Source organism: Octopus sinensis, linkage group LG29 (assembly GCF_006345805.1).
Source record: "Octopus sinensis linkage group LG29, ASM634580v1, whole genome shotgun sequence".
In the NCBI taxonomy this organism is placed as follows: Eukaryota; Metazoa; Mollusca; class Cephalopoda; order Octopoda; family Octopodidae; genus Octopus; species Octopus sinensis.
Window position 1 is genome coordinate 13,294,897 of NC_043025.1, and position 18,068 is coordinate 13,312,964.

General features: G+C 42.7%; 1 long non-coding RNA gene across 1 annotated transcript in view; it reads right to left on the bottom strand.

Moving 5' to 3' along the window:
* Positions 1 to 658: 658 nt before the first annotated feature.
* Positions 659 to 18,068, bottom strand: part of LOC118768429 — a 55,523-nt gene continuing 38,113 nt past the window's right edge. The window contains exons 2-5 of the long non-coding RNA XR_005004244.1: positions 2,656 to 2,801; positions 2,376 to 2,527; positions 1,482 to 1,627; positions 659 to 1,353 (exon numbers count right to left, since the gene is read on the bottom strand). This is a non-coding gene — a long non-coding RNA (uncharacterized LOC118768429). The remainder of the gene's footprint in view (positions 1,354 to 1,481; positions 1,628 to 2,375; positions 2,528 to 2,655; positions 2,802 to 18,068) is intronic.

Genomic DNA, 18,068 nt, shown 5'->3' on the forward strand with positions numbered 1-18,068 from the left:
TTCTATGATATAAATTTTGAAACCTCCTCTGGTTCTATGATATAAATATTGATATAAATTTTGAAACCTCCTCTGGTTCTATGATATAAATATTGATATAAATTTTGAAACCTCCTCTGGTTCTATGATATAAATATTGATATAAATTTTGAAACCTCCTCTGGTTCTATGATATAAATATTGATATAAATTTTGAAACCTCCTCTGGTTCTATGATATAAATATTGATATAAATTTTGAAACCTCCTCTGGTTCTATGATATAAATTTCCTGTTAAGGCTTTGATTGTGAAACCCCGTAATGCTTGGTGCAACAACACAAGGGGAAAATACATATCAGTGGATATTCACCAAACAGATGAAAATGGTGAAATATAACTCATGGCTATTTGTAAACAAGGCAACATAGATGTCTTAACATGTTAAAAGAGGGAGCAGATATTAAAACAAGAGACAAAAAGGGTTAGACAGCTTTACATCATGCTGTGATTGGGTAAGTTTAGAATTAACTAAAATCTTCGGATCTGTTTGGTTTCAAAATTCGTCCCAATTCTTGAGTAGTGTAATATCCAAAGGTGAGGCATGCAAAAAGCACCACCCGAAGGTGTTCGTTGCCAGGGCGCCCTGGTAGACACCTGAATAGATTAGCAGTGATCTTTAGATCTGCGTGGGTTCATGTGAAGAAATTAAAGGGGCAATGAGAACGAGGACCAGAACCAAGAAGAAAGGATTTTCACATTGCGAAGCAGAGTATCTAAAGATTTCAGACTCTTTTGGGTTGTCCTTTGCAAAAGGTGTGGTTTGGGAAATTTTACATTTTGACAAGAAGTTTAGGTAAAGTCCAGATAAACTTAAAATTTAGATGACAACACTCACCTAATGATGCCTGTGAAGTGGGTAACACAAGAATAATAAGTCTGAGGATAGAAGTTGGAGATGATAAGAATCGGTGAGAAAAACAATGAAACAGCATTACATCATTCTGTGATTGGGTTAAGTTTAGAATTAACTAAAATCTCCAGATCTGAGTTTGTTTTAACTCCTCTAATGTTTGCTTGTAGAAAGGACGACACAGTTTTATGGGGACAAACTCATCTAATGATGGCCTGTAGAAAGGACGACACAGTTTTATGGGGACAAACTCATCTAATGATGGCCTGTAGAAAGGACGACACAGTTTTATGAGGACGTAAGTTTATTTTTTCATCCCTTTCATGCAATCTGTCCAAGCTCCTAGTCTTCTTTATGAATCAAGTTCAGGTCTTGCCAGTCAATTGAAGACAAGTTGAAGGTTTCGATTCTCATGAACAATGCATTCTTCTGTAATAAAATCTTCATCACGTCATCACCAATTCTGTAGAAGATAAAAAAAAAAAAAATTTAAATAAATGCACCCTTTTTGGGTAGGGAGACTGTTTAAACACACTGCTTCTTGGTGTGACATCATATCCCCTTGCGTCTGGTTCCCTCAATCCACCTTACCTGCTTCATTTCTTCACGTGACACCAGCCCAGGTCTAAGGATCACTACTCCTCTCTTCTTGGGTGGCCAATGTTCCCTTTGTTGAGGGTTCGATTCTCACCAACAATGCATACTTCTCTAATAAAATCTGCATCACGTCATCAATTCTGTAGAAGATAAAAAAAAAAAACTTTCCTAGTCACACCTTCTGCACTGGACAGCCCAGCAAAGAAAAAAACTGTTCAAACACTCTGCTTCTTAATGTGACACTATTTCCCCTTCCTTTTATTTAATTTTATTTAATTCTACTCTTATCCAATCACAGCATATGTAAAGCTGTATAACCATTTGCATGTCTCTCGCTGACATCTCTCCTCCTTCTTCTATCAATATCTCTATTAGTTCTATGTTACCTTGCTAACAAGATGTCACCATGAGAGTTTGGCCGTTTGAATTTATTTGGTTGATTTTATCAGACGGTAATTTGTTTTTTCATTCGTCGGTTACAAATTCGCCTATCAAGATATGTTGTACTTTGAGTATGTTCTCAAAGATTCTTAAAGAAGATGCCACTGTATGAAATTCACGTGTATGAAATTTGTTCCATTTCATATTTTGAAATTTGTTATAGAATTTGGTAGCTAGAATTTCCATCTTAGACGATTCTTTCTTTGGTGTCATTCCACAATTCTATTTCTACTGGGTCTGTGTCAGCTCTTAAAGAAATCTCCACCGGCATCTAACATCGTCTTTATTAGTTCTATGTTACCTTGCTAACAAGAGGTCACCATGAGAGTTTGACCATTTGAAGTTGTTTCGTTGATTTCTTTAGGATGTAATTTGTTTTTTCATTCTTTTGATGAAATCTGGCCAAGCTCCTGGTCAGAAAGGAATACTTCCCTCGCATCCACTCACCTATGACTCTGTAGGGAATTTGTCAATCACATATGTCTTCTTTATCAATCAAGTTCAGGTCTTGCCAGTCAATTGAAGACAAGTTGAAGGGTTCGATTCTCATGAACAATGCATTCTTCTGTAATACAACCTGCATCACGTCATCACCAATTCTGTAGAAGATAAAAAAAAAAAAAATTAAAATAAATGCACCCTTTTTGGGTAGGGAGACTGTTTAAACACACTGCTTCTTGGTGTGACATCATTTCCCCTTGCGTCTGGTTCCCTCAATCCACCTTACCTGCTTCATTTCTTCATGTGACACCAGCCCAGGTCTAAGGATCACTGCTCCTCTCTTCTTGGGTGGCCAATGTTCCCTTTGTTGAGGGTTCGATTCTCACCAACAATGCATACTTCTCTAATAAAATCTGCATCACGTCATCAATTCTGTAGAAGATAAAAAAAAAAAATAAATAAATGCACCCTTTTAAAGCCTAGCCAGGCTCATAGCCCCGGTTTCAATGGCGTATGTGTTCCCCAGCTGGACGGGACGCCAGTCCATCGCAGAAAAATAAATGCACCCTTTTAAAGCCTAGCCAGGCTCATAGCCCCGGTTTCAATGGCGTATGTGTTCCCCAGCTGGACGGGACGCCAGTCCATCGCAGAAAAAATAAAGCACCCTTTTAAAGCCTAGCCAGGCTCATAGCCCCGGTTTCAATGGCGTATGTGTTCCCCAGCTGGACGGGACGCCAGTCCATCGCAGAAAAATAAATGCACCCTTTTAAAGCCTAGCCAGGCTCATAGCCCCGGTTTCAATGGCGTATGTGTTCCCCAGCTGGACGGGACGCCAGTCCATCGCAGAAAAATAAATGCACCCTTTTAAAGCCTAGCCAGGCTCATGGGCCCTGTTTCCCGGTTTCTATGGCGTATGTGTTCCCCAGCTGGATGGGACGCCAGTCCATCGCAGAAAAATAAATGCGCCCTTTTAAAGCCTAGCCAGGCTCATGGACCCGGTTTCCCGGTTTCCATGGCGTATGCGTTCCCCAGCTGGACGGGATGCCAGTCCATCGCAGAAAAATAAATGCGCCCTTTTAAAGCCTAGCCAGGCTCATGGGCCCGGTTTCAATGGCGTATGCGTTCCCCAGCTGGACGGGACGCCAGTCCATCGCAGAAAAATAAATGCGCCCTTTTAAAGCCTAGCCAGGCTCATGGGCCCGGTTTCCCGGTTTCTATGGCGTATGTGTTCCCCAGCTGGACGGGATGCCAGTCCATCGCAGCGTTACTCATTTTTGCCAGCTGAGTGGACTGGAGCAATGTGAAAATGAAGTGTTTTGCTCAAGAACACAACACGTTGCCTGGTCCAGGAATCGAACCCACAATCTTATGATCATGATGCTGACACCCTAACCACTGATGTACTATTCAATCAACATCTTTATTAGTTCTATGTTACCAATCTGTCCAAGAAATGGTGTCACATTAAGAAGCAGAGTGTTTGAACAGTTTTTTTCTTTGCTGGGTTGTCCAGTGCAGGTTAAATTACACTTGGAATTCGCATCATCAGTTTGGAACCCCTATCTTGCTCAGAACATTGACCTCCTGGAATCTGTTCAGAGACGTGCAACCAAACGCATACCCTCCATCAGACACCTACCATATTCTGAGCACCTTGTTTCCCTGGGCATGGGATTCACTGAAGCTCCGGCGTCTGGCGACGGACTTGGTAAACACCCACAAAGTTATCAACCACCTCACCAACGACAACACTGAACACCTTTTTGATCTCCATGTGTCTAACACCCGTGGACATGCCTACAAAGTCAGAAAACAACACAGCTCCTTCCATGAGTTTCGGAAACATTTTTTCACGCTCAGAGTTGCTGAAGCATGGAACAAACTGCCTGCGTCAGTTGTTGACTGCCATGACACTGCATCCTTTAAGGCCCTCATGCTTTCCGAAATCCGCCGAAACTACACCTGATTATATATACACTTTAGATGAGTTGTAGTGCACCTGAGCACTGTACATAATTATTATTATTATTATTTATTATCCAATTACAGCATCATCATCATCATCATCGTTTAACGTCCGTTCTCCATGCTAGCATGGGTTGGACGGTTCGACCGGGGATCTGGGAAGCCAGAAGGCTACCCCAGGCTCCGGTCTTATCTGGCAATGTTTCTACAGCTGGATGCCCTTCCTAATGCCAACCACTCCGTGAGTGTAGTGGGTGCTTTTTACGTGCCACCTGCACAGGTGCCAGGCGAGGCTGGCAACGGCCACGGTTGGATTGGTGTATTTTACGTGCCACCGGCACGGAAGCCAGCCGAGGCGGCGCTGGCATCGGCCATGAGTCGGATAGTGCTTTTTACGTACCACCAGACCAGGGATCCTGGCTGGTTCAATTCGATTTCGATTTCGATTGCCCCAACATGTCTTCGCAAGCAAAGGGGGTTGGCATGGGTGCCTGTCGTCCAAGGGAGGAAAGGCATGCATATGTAAAGGTTTTTGAACATTTGTGCATCGCTCACTTCCATCTTTCCTCCTTCATCAATCAACATCTTATTAGTTCTATGTTACCTTGCTAACAAGAAGTCACCACGGGAGTTTGGCCATTTGAATTTGTTTCGTTAATTTTATCTGGACCTAAGTTTATGTTTCATCCTTTTGATGCAATCTGTCTAAGCTTCTGGTCAGACAGGAATACTTCCCTAGCCACACCTTCTGCACTGGACAGCCCAGCAAAGAGACTGTTTAAACACACTGCTTCTTGGTGTGACATCATTTCCCCTTGCGTCTGGTTCCCTCAATCCACATTACCTGCTTTATTTCTTCATGTGACACCACACCAGGTCTAAGGATCACTGCTCCTCTCTCCTTGGGTGGCCAATGTTCCCTTTGTTATAGTGTCTCCTACTATAGCCTAAGGCCGACCAAAGCCTTGTGAGTGGATTTGGTAGATGGAAACTGAAAAAAGCCCGTCATATATGTATATATATATAGGCGCAGGAGTGGCTGTGTGGTAAGTAGCTTGCTAACCAACCACATGGTTCCGGGTTCAGTCCCATTGCATGGCATCTTGGACAAGTGTCTTCTGCTATAGCCCCAGGCCGACCAATGCCTTGTGAGTGGATTTGGTAGACGAAACTGAAAGAATCCTGTCGTATATATGTATATATATATATATATAATGTATGTGTGTGTTTATGTGTTTGTGTGTCTGTGTTTGTCTCCCCCCACATCGCTTGACAACCGATGGTGGTGTGTTTGCGTCCCCGTCACTTAGCGGTTTGGCAAAAGAGACCGATAGAATAAGTACTAGGCTTACAAAGAATAAGTCTCGGGGTCGATTTGCTCGACTAAAAGGCGGTGCTCCAGCATGGCCGCAGTCAAATGACTGAAACAAGTAAAAGGGACAAACCAAGACCAAGGCCCTGCGTCGACCCTGCTCTCTCTCTCTCTCTTATCACCCACGACAGACCCTTCCTCTTTCGCTTCTCCCTGTTATCTGCAGCAAAATCTCCAGCTCCTTTCAACACTTTCACAGCCCTCAATGTGAGAAAATCACAAAATGCTAGAAATATATCAGCGAACAGCAGAGATTGGGGGGGGGGGGGCTGGGGTGCAACTGCGGTGGGTCGAGTGTGGGATGAGTGCAGATCACATCTGGTCACGCCTCGTGTCAAAACAAAAACAACACGACCTTTGACACTCAGATGACCTCTATGAAAAACATTTTCAAACCCAGTGTGTGTGTGTGTGTATGTATGCATATATATATATATATAGGTAAACAGTAAAAATAATTACAGACCTGGACAAGGTCTGTGATATATATATATTATATATATATATATATATATATAATTATATATATATATATATCATCATCATCATCATCATCGTTTAACGTCCGCTTTCCATGCTAGCATGGGTTGGACGGTTCAACTGGGGTCTGGCAAGCCCGAAGGTGCACCAGGCCAGTCAGATCTGGCAGTGTTCTACAGCTGAATGCCCTTCCTAACGCCAACCACTCCGAGAGTGTAGTGGGTGATTTTATGTGCCACCAGACACAGGTGCCAGATGAGGCTGGCAGACGGCCACGCTCGGATGGTGTTTTTATGTGCCACCGACACAGGTGCCAGACGAGGCTGGCAGACGGCCACGCTCGGATGGTGTTTTTATGTGCCACCGACACAGGTGCCAGACGAGGCTGGCAGACGACCACGCTCGGATGGTGTTTTTATGTGCCACCGACACAGGTGCCAGATGAGGCTGGCAGACGGCCACGCTCGGATGGTGTTTTTATGTGCCACCGACACAGGTGCCAGACGAGGCTGGCAGACGGCCACGCTCGGATGGTGTTTTTATGTGCCACCGACACAGGTGCCAGATGAGGCTGGCAGACGGCCACGCTCGGATGGTGTTTTTATGTGCCACCGACACAGGGGCCAGACGAGGCTGGCAGACGACCACGCTCGGATGGTGTTTTTATGTGCCACCGACACAGGTGCCAGATGAGGCTGGCAGACGGCCATGCTCGGATGGTGTTTTTATGTGCCACCGACACAGGTGCCAGATGAGGCTGGCAGACGGCCACGCTCGGATGGTGTTTTTTTGTGCCACCGACACAGGTGCCAGACGAGGCTGGCAGACGACCACGCTGGATGGTGTTTTTATGTGCACCGACACAGGTGCCAGACGAGGCTGGCAGACGGCCACGCTCGGATGGTGTTTTTATGTGCCACCGACACAGGTGCCAGATGAGGCTGGCAGACGGCCACGCTCGGATGGTGTTTTTATGTGCCACCGACACAGGTGCCAGACGAGGCTGGCAGAGGCCACGCTCGGATGGTGTTTTTATGTGCCACCGACACAGGTGCCAGACGAGGCTGGCAGACGGCCACGCTCGGATGGTGTTTTATGTGCCACCGACACAGGTGCCAGACGAGGCTGGCAGACGGCCACGCTCGGATGGTGTTTTTATGTGCCACCGACACAGGTGCCAGACGAGGCTGGCAGACGGCCACGCTCGGATGGTGTTTTTATGTGCCACCGACACAGGTGCCAGACGAGGCTGGCAGACGGCCACGCTCGGATGGTGTTTTTTATGTGCCACAGACACAGGTGCCAGATGAGGCTGGCGAACGGCCACGATCGGATGGTGTTTGTTACGTGCCCACAGCACGGAGGCCAGTCGATGCGGTACTGGCTACGGCCACGTTCGGATGGTTTTCTTGTGTGCCACCGGCACTGGTACCACAAAGATACAAATTCCATTGATGTTCATCTATTTTTATTTGGTTTGATTTGATTTGATTTTGATTTTGATTTTCACTTGCCTCAACAGGTCTTCACAAGTGTCACAAGGAAGAAGGTATGCACAGGTGGACTGACTACGTCCCAGGTATATATATATCTGAGAAGAAAAATGAAATATCTTTTTATGGATAATTCGTTTAACCGATACCTGGGTAGCAAATTAACATCAGAAAGAACACGGTTGAAGTTACGTGCCTAGGTCAGAGACTACGGGTTTCGTGTGGAAATTTGTGTGTATTTTTATAAAATTTATGAATATATGAAAGAATGGAATTGAACGACAAATTAACAAATTTCCTTTATTTTCGACATATGTTTCCAAGGCTGCATATTCCTAATTGTGAAGGAATAAGGGGTGCATTATGCCGCTTTCTCATCAGGAAAAACAAGGAACTTATGTCAACATCAAGATTCACAAAAACTCTTCATAAATTTTATAAAAATATATATATATGCATATATGTGTGTGTGTGTGCCTGCTTGTTTGTGAGCATGTGTGTGTAGTGTGTATATGTGGGTGTGCATGCCTATATTTGTATGTGTGCATATCATCATCATCATCATCATCGTTTAACGTCCGTTCTCCATGCTAGCGTGGGTTGGACGGTTCGACCGGGGATCTGGGAAGCCAGAAGGCTGCACCAGGCTCCAGTCTTATCTGGCAATGTTTCTACGGCTGGATGCCCTTCCTAACGCCAACCACTCCGTGAGTGTAGCGGGTGCTTTTTACGTGCCACCCGCACAGGAGCCAGACGGAGCTGGCAAACGGCCACGAACGGATGGTGCTTTTTACGTGTCACCGGCACGGAGGCCAGGCGAGGTTGGCAACGGCCACAAACGGATGGTGCTTTTTACGTGCCACCGGCACGGGGGCCAGGCGAGGTTGGCAACGGCCACAAACGGATGGTGCTTTTTACGTGTCACCGGCACGGAGGCCAGGCGAGGTTGGCAACGGCCACAAACGGATGGTGCTTTTTACGTGCCACCGGCACGGGGGCCAGGCGAGGTTGGCAACGGCCACGAACGGATGGTGCTTTTTATACACATATATATATACACATGTATATATATAATTATATAAACATATATGTATGTGTGCATAAATATATATATATATGTGTGTGTGTGTATATATACACATATATATATATATGTATATATAAATATAAACATTTGTGTGTGTGTATAGAACCCTAAATAAGCGAGATATCTGCAGCACCAATGAATGAGAAAACAAAAAAAGCTGTTGACTTTCTATTTTTTTTATCCTTCATCATTGAAAATGGCATTTTGTGTATTTGACAGAAAAATGGTTAAATGCAAAACTGCCGAGGAACGAAGAATGAAATGTTGACAGAATATCTTGGAGTAAATCTTATGAATATTCAATATTTGAACAGACAAAATTCACCATGTATGGGAACCTAGTTCTCTTTCAGTGTTTGTGTTGTTCTGCCTGAAGTCAGCTCTGATGCGTTACATCTGTCATTCAGGAACTATTTTTATCCGTCTCCATCGCTTTCTTCCTCATCCGTTTCTACAGAACACAGGCATGGCTGTGTGAAAAGAGGTTTGTTTTTCTTCTTAACCGCATGTGTTCCAGTTCGGTCCCACTGCATGGAACCTTGTGCAAGGGTCTTCTATTTCTTAGCCCCTTAGACAGGCCAAAGCTGCTTTGTGAGGGAATTTGGTAGACGGAAACTGAAAGAAGCTTGTTGTATAAGTGAGTGTGTATATGTAATATATATATATATAGTGGTTGGCGTTAGGAAGGGCATCCAGCCGTAGAAACATTGCCAGATCAGACTGGGCCTGGTGCAGCCTTCTGGCTTCCCAGACCCCAGTTGCACCGTCCAACCCATGCCAGCATGGAAAGCGGATGCTAAATGATGATGATGATATATATATGTATGTATACATATATGTATGTAAATATATGTGTGTGTGTATATATATGTGTGTGTATATATATATGTGTGTGTGTGTATATATATATATATATATATATATACACACACACACACACACACATATATATATATATATATATAGAGAGAGAGAGAGAGAGAGTGGTTGTATAGTGTCAATGTAACGCAATAGTCCTGTAAAGGGAATTACACCACCACTATTTAGCCCTAGGAAGGTGGGGTTTTATATATATATATATGTATTTATGATATATATCTGTCTCTCTCTGTGAAGGCACATGGCTCAGTGGTTAGAGCGTTGAGCTTACGATTGTGAGGTTGTGAGTTTGAATCCCGGACTGGGCTGCGTGTTGTGTTCTTGAGCAAGACACTTTATTTCCACTCATGCAGTACCTTACAACTCCACTTTGTTATATATATCATCATCATCATCATTTAACGTCCGTTTTCCGCGCTAGCACGGGTTGGACGGTTTCGACCGGGGTCTGGGGAGCTCGGGACTGCCCCAGGCTCCAGTCTAGTCTGGCAGTGTTTCTACAGCTGGATGCCCTTCCTAACGCCAACCACTCCGCGAGTGTAGTGGGTGTTTTTTACGTGCCACCTGCACAGGTGCCAGAGGGGTCTGGCATCGGCCACGTTCGGATGGTGCTTTTTATGGGGGGGGGGGGTGCAGAAATATAGGGGAGCACCAGTGGGAGGGATGGTTCAGAGGACAGGTACTAGGCAAGTAGAACGTAGGATACCGAGAGAGGGGTAATGCATGGTGAAATAGCGTATTGAAAAGGGGGCTTCAAATAGTAGACACCTATAATGGTGGTGGGGGGTGGTTCAGAGGACAGGTTCTAGGCAAGTAGAACGTAGGATATCGAGAGAGGGGTAATGCATGGTGAAATAGCGTATTGAAGAGGGGGGTTCAAAGAGTAGACACCTATAATGGTGGTGGGGGGGTGCAGAAATATAGGGGAACACCAGTGGGAGGGGTGGTTCAGAGGACAGGTTCTAGGCAAGTAGAACGTAGGATATCGAGAGAGGGGTAATGCATGGTGAAATAGCGTATTGAAGAGGGGGGTTCAAAGAGTAGACACCTATAATGGTGGTGGGAGAAACGACATCCGGTATAGTTGGAGCAAAATAGAGATATTCGGTATTGGTGGTGGGGGTGGGTAGGGCGGGCGCGCCGCGAAGAATCGGCAGCCAATTTCTATCGGCCCTGTAAGGGAGAATAGATCTTAAATATCTATAACGATAACTAGTGAATTATACAGAATATGCAAAAACGAGGCGAGGCTGAAATAGTAAACAGAGTGGCGTCTAGGGGGATCAGAATAATAATAATTAATAAATAATAATAATAAATAGAAATACGGGATGAATTAAAGTTCAAGGATTTCTTATCTTGGGATCACTTCGTTTATGGACAGACTTGGCAAAAGGAATTCGGAATCAAGAGTGAGGCAGGTTACTAGCTTAAGTATGCATAGAAGTCCAGACAGACAATGTAAAAAGAGGGGGAGAGAAGGGCGCGAAGAATCGGCAGCCAATTTCTATCAGCCCTGTAAGGGAGAATAGATCTTAAATATCTATAATGATAACTAGTGAATTATACAGAATATGCAAAAACGAGGCGAGGCTGAAATAGTAAACAGAGTGGCGTCTAGGGGGATCAGAATAATAATAATTAATAAATAATAATAATAAATAGAAATACGGGATGAATTAAAGTTCAAGGATTTCTTATCTTGGGATCACTTCGTTTATGGACAGACTTGGCAAAAGGAATTCGGAATCAAGAGTGAGGCAGGTTACTAGCTTAAGTATGCATAGGAGTCCAGAGAGACAATGTAAAAAGAGGGGAGAGAAGGGCGCATATATATATATATATATATATACACACATATGTATATAGAGAGAAGGAGAGTGAGGGGGCGATGAGGATATTTGTTAAACGTGACTTCGTTAAAGACCAATAAATGCAATTTGGTTTCATTTTCCTACGAGTGAAAATGATTTAATTTGTTAATGAGACGAGACGAGAAAATTAGTTGGCTTAATGGGAAATAGACGATAATTAATACAGCACTAATTAGCAATCCTCTATGTGGATGGTTGATCTCCTAGAAACAGTAGTCAAATATACCTCAAGCCAATCTTAGACAAGGAGCAGTATTGGAACCGTTCCAACCCTATATTGTCTCCTTAGGATCAGGAATGGTCCAGGGTTGAATTGTACCAATGGAAACAGACTCAGATTATATATCAGTTCTTAATTCTTTACTGCCCACAAGAGGCTACACACACACATATATATATATATGTATATCATCATCATCGTTTAATGTCCATTTTCCGTGCTAGCATGGGTTGGACGGTTCGACCGGGGTCTGGGAAGCCAGGGGCTGCTCCAGGCTCCAGTCTGATCTGGCAGAGTTTCTACGGCTGGAGGCCCTTCCTAACGCCAACCACTCCGCGAGTGTAGTGGGTGCCTTTTACCACCCGCACAGATGCCAGGCGGGGTCCGGCATCGGCCACGATCGGTTGGAGCTTTTAACGTGCCAAGGCGGCGCTGGCAACGTTCGGATGGTGCTTTTTATGTGCCACCGGCACAGAAGCCAGTCGGGGCGACGCTGGTATCGGCCACGTTCGGATGGTCCTTTTTATGTGCCACCGGCACAGAAGCCAGTCGGGACGGCGCTGGCATTGGCCACGTTCGGATGGTGCTTTTTATGTGCGAATGTGGCCGATGCCACCGCCACCCCAACTGGCTTCTGTGCCATGGGTATGTATATGTGTATGCATATATATATATATATATATATATACATACATATATATACACATATGAATATATATTATATATGTCTTTCTCTCTCTCTTACTCTTTTACTTGTTTCAGTCATTTGACTGCGGCCATGCTGGAGCACCACCTTTAATCGAGCAACTCGACCCCGGGACTTATTCTTTTTGTAAGCCCAGTACTTATTCTATCAGACTCTTTTGCCGAACCGCTAAGTAACGGGGACATAAACACACCAGCATCAGTTGTCAAGCAATGCTAGGGGGACAAACACAAACACACATATATATATATATATATACATATATACGACAGGCTTCTTTCAGTTTCCCTCCACCAAATCCACTCACACGGCTTTGGTCGGCCCGAAGCTATAGTAAAAGACACTTGCCCAAGATGCCACGCAGTGGGACTGAACCCGGAACCATGTGGTTGGTAAACAAGCTACTTACCACACAGCCACTCCTATATATGCATATAGGTATATATATATATATATATATATATATATATATATATATTATATATATACACAGATGAATATATATTATATATGTCTTTCTCTCTCTCTATGTATATATAATATATATATATATATATATACACACACATATGCATGTATATATATATATATATATATATATACACATCTATATATGCGTATGTATGTCTGTGTTTGCATGCACATTTATACATATACATACACTCTTGCACACAATCATATATATGCACCTGAGTGTGTGTGTGTGTGTGGACATGTGTCCCTGTCCACTCAGTGTTTGACTGTAAAGAGGAAATGCACAAGCACTTGGCCCTTCACTCGTCACCAGTGTCACTTAATTGACCTCTTAGTCACACAAAATGTACTCAACACTTATGTCCAGTACACAGTGTTATTGTTTAGCCCTAGGTCAGTCCTCATCCACAAGACCTTATTCAACCACGACACTGCTCTCACAATCGAGAATACCGTAAATCCTCGAGTATAGTCTGCCTTTGAGTATTATACGCAGGGGATTTTTAGGGGGCTGTACCTCTGGAAAACCTAAACCTTGTGTATAATACACACCCCTTCTCTAACATGAGTCAAGGAGGTCTATATAACGTCCTTGGTTTGTAAAAATGTATATGGTGACATCCTTTATTATTATTGTATATATAACATAATGCAAACGTGTATATGCAGGGGATTTTTAGGGGGCTGTACCTCTGGAAAACCTAAACCTTGTGTATAATATGCACCCCTTCTCTAACTTGAGTCAAGGAGGTCTATATAACGTCCTTGGTTTGTAAAAATGTATATGGTGACATCCTTTATTATTATTGTATATATAACATAATGCAAACGTGTATATGCAGGGGATTTTTAGGGGGCTGTACCTCTGGAAAACCTAAACCTTGTGTATAATATGCACCCCTTCTCTAACTTGAGTCAAGGAGGTATATATAACGTCCTTGGTTGTAAAAATGTATATGGTGACATCCTTTATTATTATTGTATATATAACATAATGCAAACGTGTATATGCAGGGGATTTTTAGGGGGCTGTACCTCTGGAAAACCTAAACCTTGTGTATAATACGCACCCCTTCTCTAACATGAGTCAAGGAGGTCTATATAACGTCCTTGGTTTGTAAAAATGTATATGGTGACGTCCTTTATTATTATTGTATATATAACATAATGCAAATGTGTATACGCAGGGGATTTTTAGGGGGCTGTACCTCTGGAAAACCTAAACCTTGTGTATAATACGCACCCCTTCTCTAACTTGAGTCAAGGAGGTCTATATAAGGTCCTTGGTTTGTAAAAATGTATATGGTGACATCCTTTATTATTATTGTATATATAACATAATGCAAACGTGTATATGCAGGGGATTTTTAGGGGGCTGTACCTCTGAAAAACCTAAACCTTGTGTATAATACGCACCCCTTTTCTAACTTGAGTCAAGTCCTTGGTTTGTAAAAATGTATACGGTAACGTCCTTTATTATTATTGTATATATCACATAATGCAAACGTGTATACGCAGGGGATTTTTAGGGGGCTGTACTTCTGAAAAACCTAAACCTTGTGTATAATACGCACCCCTTCTCTAACTTGAGTCAAGGAGGTCTATATAACGTCCTTGGTTTGTAAAACTGTATACGGTAACGTCCTTTATTATTATTGTATATATCACATAATGCAAACGTGTATACGCTCCACGTGGCTCCGGCAGAAGGTAATGGTGAACTTCTGCTGACTCTTTCACCACAACTTTCTCTCACTCTTTCCTCCTGCATCTTGCAGCTCACCTGCAACAGACCGGCGTCCTGTCCAGATGGGGAACCTATATGCCAAAGAAACCGGGGAAACTGGTCCTTATGAGCCAGGGATGGCTAGAGAAGGAACAAAAAATCCTATCCAATCCAAATACCAAGGTCAAATATCTGGAGTGTGGACAACAAACTCATACTCCTCTCACAAGGAGCATGAAAAAAATGAAATAGGGTCACAGGGGTCTGCTATTTTCCCTGGGACTAAACTAATGAAAAGAACTCTTGCAGTTGATTCCGAGTGATAAATGTGGGAAAATAGTTCAATGGGAAGATGACATTAATCAAATGGTCACCTGAATTCTTGACAAACAGATGAACTTCTGGCTTCTGGTAGACATTCAGTGAGCGACTTAATGGCGGAGGCTCCATTGGTCTTCTGGAGCTGTTGCTGCTGTTGTTGTTGTTAAGCAACAAGACGGGTAAGGGTGATTAGGTGATGGTCTAGGGCTTAGGGGCGGGAGACCCCAGACCTTGGAAAAAAAAGATTTGGTCGTCTTGTAGTCGAGGGCTCTTTGTTGACGCCCAACACCACTGAGAAGTGGTCCTCAAAGTTGCTAGAAATGGAGATCTCCAGGTCCAAATTCTTGAACAGCTCCTGGAGCTGCTAGAAATAGAAGTAAAATCTCTCTCAAATCACTTCATACTATAAAAATGAAATGAAACTGGGAAAGAACACATTTAGAAAAATGTAGAAGAAGGTAAATTAGGTCTGAAAAAATATTGACAGAATGTCTTTAAATCAATAATATTGTTTTTTCGAATTTTGGTACAAGGCTAGCATTTTCAGGGAAGGGGATAAGCTGATTAGATTCACATAATGATGATGATGATGATGGTGGTGGTGATGAGGATGATGGTGATGACGATAACGGTGATGATGGTGATGGTGATGACGATGACGGTGATGATGATGACGGTGATGGTGATGAAGATGAATGATGGTGATGATGTTGATGGTGATGATGATGATGGTGATGATGATGATGAGGATGACAATTGTGATGATGATGATGATGGTGATGATGATGACAATTGTGATGATGATGATGAGGAGGATGATGGTGATGATGATGATGAGAAGAAGAGTAAAGGCTTCAAAGGCTAGCAATTTTGTGGAAAGGGGGCTAGTTGATTACATTGACCCCAGTATGTAACTGGTACTAATTTCATCAAGTCAGGAAGGATGAAAATCAAAGTTGACTTTGGTGGAGTTTGAACCCAGAACGATATGCCACTAAGCATGTTTGTCTGGCACGGTAGTGACTCTGCCACCTTGCTACCTGAACTTTATATCAATCATATCACCGTCTGTCTGTTAGTCCTCCCACTGTCTGTTGTTGTTTAGCCCCAGGTCAGACCTGACTGATCAGCAAAAAAACTCTATAATCAAGAGCTTACCAACCTTGACCACCCCTACTGTAGCATGAAAAAATATGTTGTCATTATCTAATGTCCTTCTTTTAGCAAGACTGTAGGGTGCGACTTCAGAGAGATTTGGCTGTTATTTTTAGCAGGCCTCGTCATCATCATTGGTGATCATAAATAATGTTTCGCGATCCCTTGGCCTGTTTGCATTGACCAAATGTCAACATGTGGACACATGTGTCTGCATGTATATACATGTCTGTAACTTGGTGTGAGTGTACATATGTGTGTGTGTATATATATATATGCATATATATATGTATATAAATAAATACATATGTATATATGAATATATATATATATGTGTATATATATATATATATATATATATATATATGCATATATATAAATACATATATATGCATATATATATATAGATAGATATATAGATACGCACATACATAAATATATCATAACGCTATAGTCATACAATATGCATAAAATGTATGTATCTTCTCTGGGTATAAATATATATATCTATAAGTACACATATACACGCATACACACACATGTAAACAAACATATATATGCATCTATCATTACACACACACACATAATATATATATATATATATATGCCTTTACATTTATTCGCATGGCTCAGTGGTTAGAGCGTCGAGCTTACGATCGTGAGGTTGTGAGCTCGAATCCCGGACGGGGCTGCGTGTTGTGTTCTTGAGCAAGGCACTTTATTTCACGTTGCTCCAGTTCACTCAGCTGTAGAAATGAGTTGCGACGTCACAGGTGCCAAGCTGTATCGGCCCCTTTGCTTTTCCCTTGGACAACATCGGTGACGTGGAGAGGGGAGGCCGGTATGCATGGGCGACTGCTGGTCTTCCATAAAACAACCTTGCCCAGACTTGTGCCTCAGAGGGTATCTCTCTAGGTGCAAACCCATGGTCAGTGCCTGACCGAAGGGGGTCATTACCCTTTACATTTATTCGCACCTAGAAATATATAAATACATTCACATACATTCAAAGGCGCAGGAGTGGCTGTGTGGTAAGTAGCTTGCTAACCAACCACATGGTTCCGGGTTCAGTCCCACTGTGTGGCACCTTGGGCAAGTGTCTCCTGCTAGAGCCAAGGCCGACCAATGCCTTGCGAGTGGATTTGGTAGACGGAAACTGAAAGAAGCCCGTCGTATATATGTAACCTGTGCTAGCGCGGAAAACGGACGTTAAACGATGATGATGATGATGATATGTATGTGTGTTAGTGTGTCTGTGTTTGTCCCCCTAGTATTGCTTGACAACCGATGCTGGTGTGTTTACGTCCCTGTCACTTAGCGGTTCGGCAAAAGAGACCGATAGATTAAGTACTGGGCTTACAAAAGAATAAGTCCCGGGGTCGATTTCCTCGACTAAAGGCGGTGCTCCAGCATGGCCGCAGTCAAATGACTGAAACAAGTAAAAGAGTAAAGAGTATATATACATACATATATATATACATATATATTTATTTTATAGAAGGAGTTTCTACAGGACTAGTACTGTTTCATTCAAAAGAAATCATCAGAAAATATATATATATATATACAGGGTGTCCCGAAAAAATGTATACACACCTTAAATAATTGTAAATTTGTTATTCTTTGTAAGCCTAGTACTTATTCTATCGTTCTCTTTTGCCGAACCACTATGTGTATACATTTTTTCGGGACACCCTGTATATATATATATGTATATATATGTATATATATGTATATATATGTATATATATTTCCTGATGACTTCTTTTGAATGAAACAGTTCTAGTCCTGTAGAAGCTCCTTCTATAAAATAAATTAATTTACTCTGCCATGTATTGAGTACCTTATTTACTGTGGTTAACCCCGACTCAACCCGGGACCTACATACATATATATATATATATATATATAATGCATGTGTGTGCATTTCTGCATTCATCAGTGTGT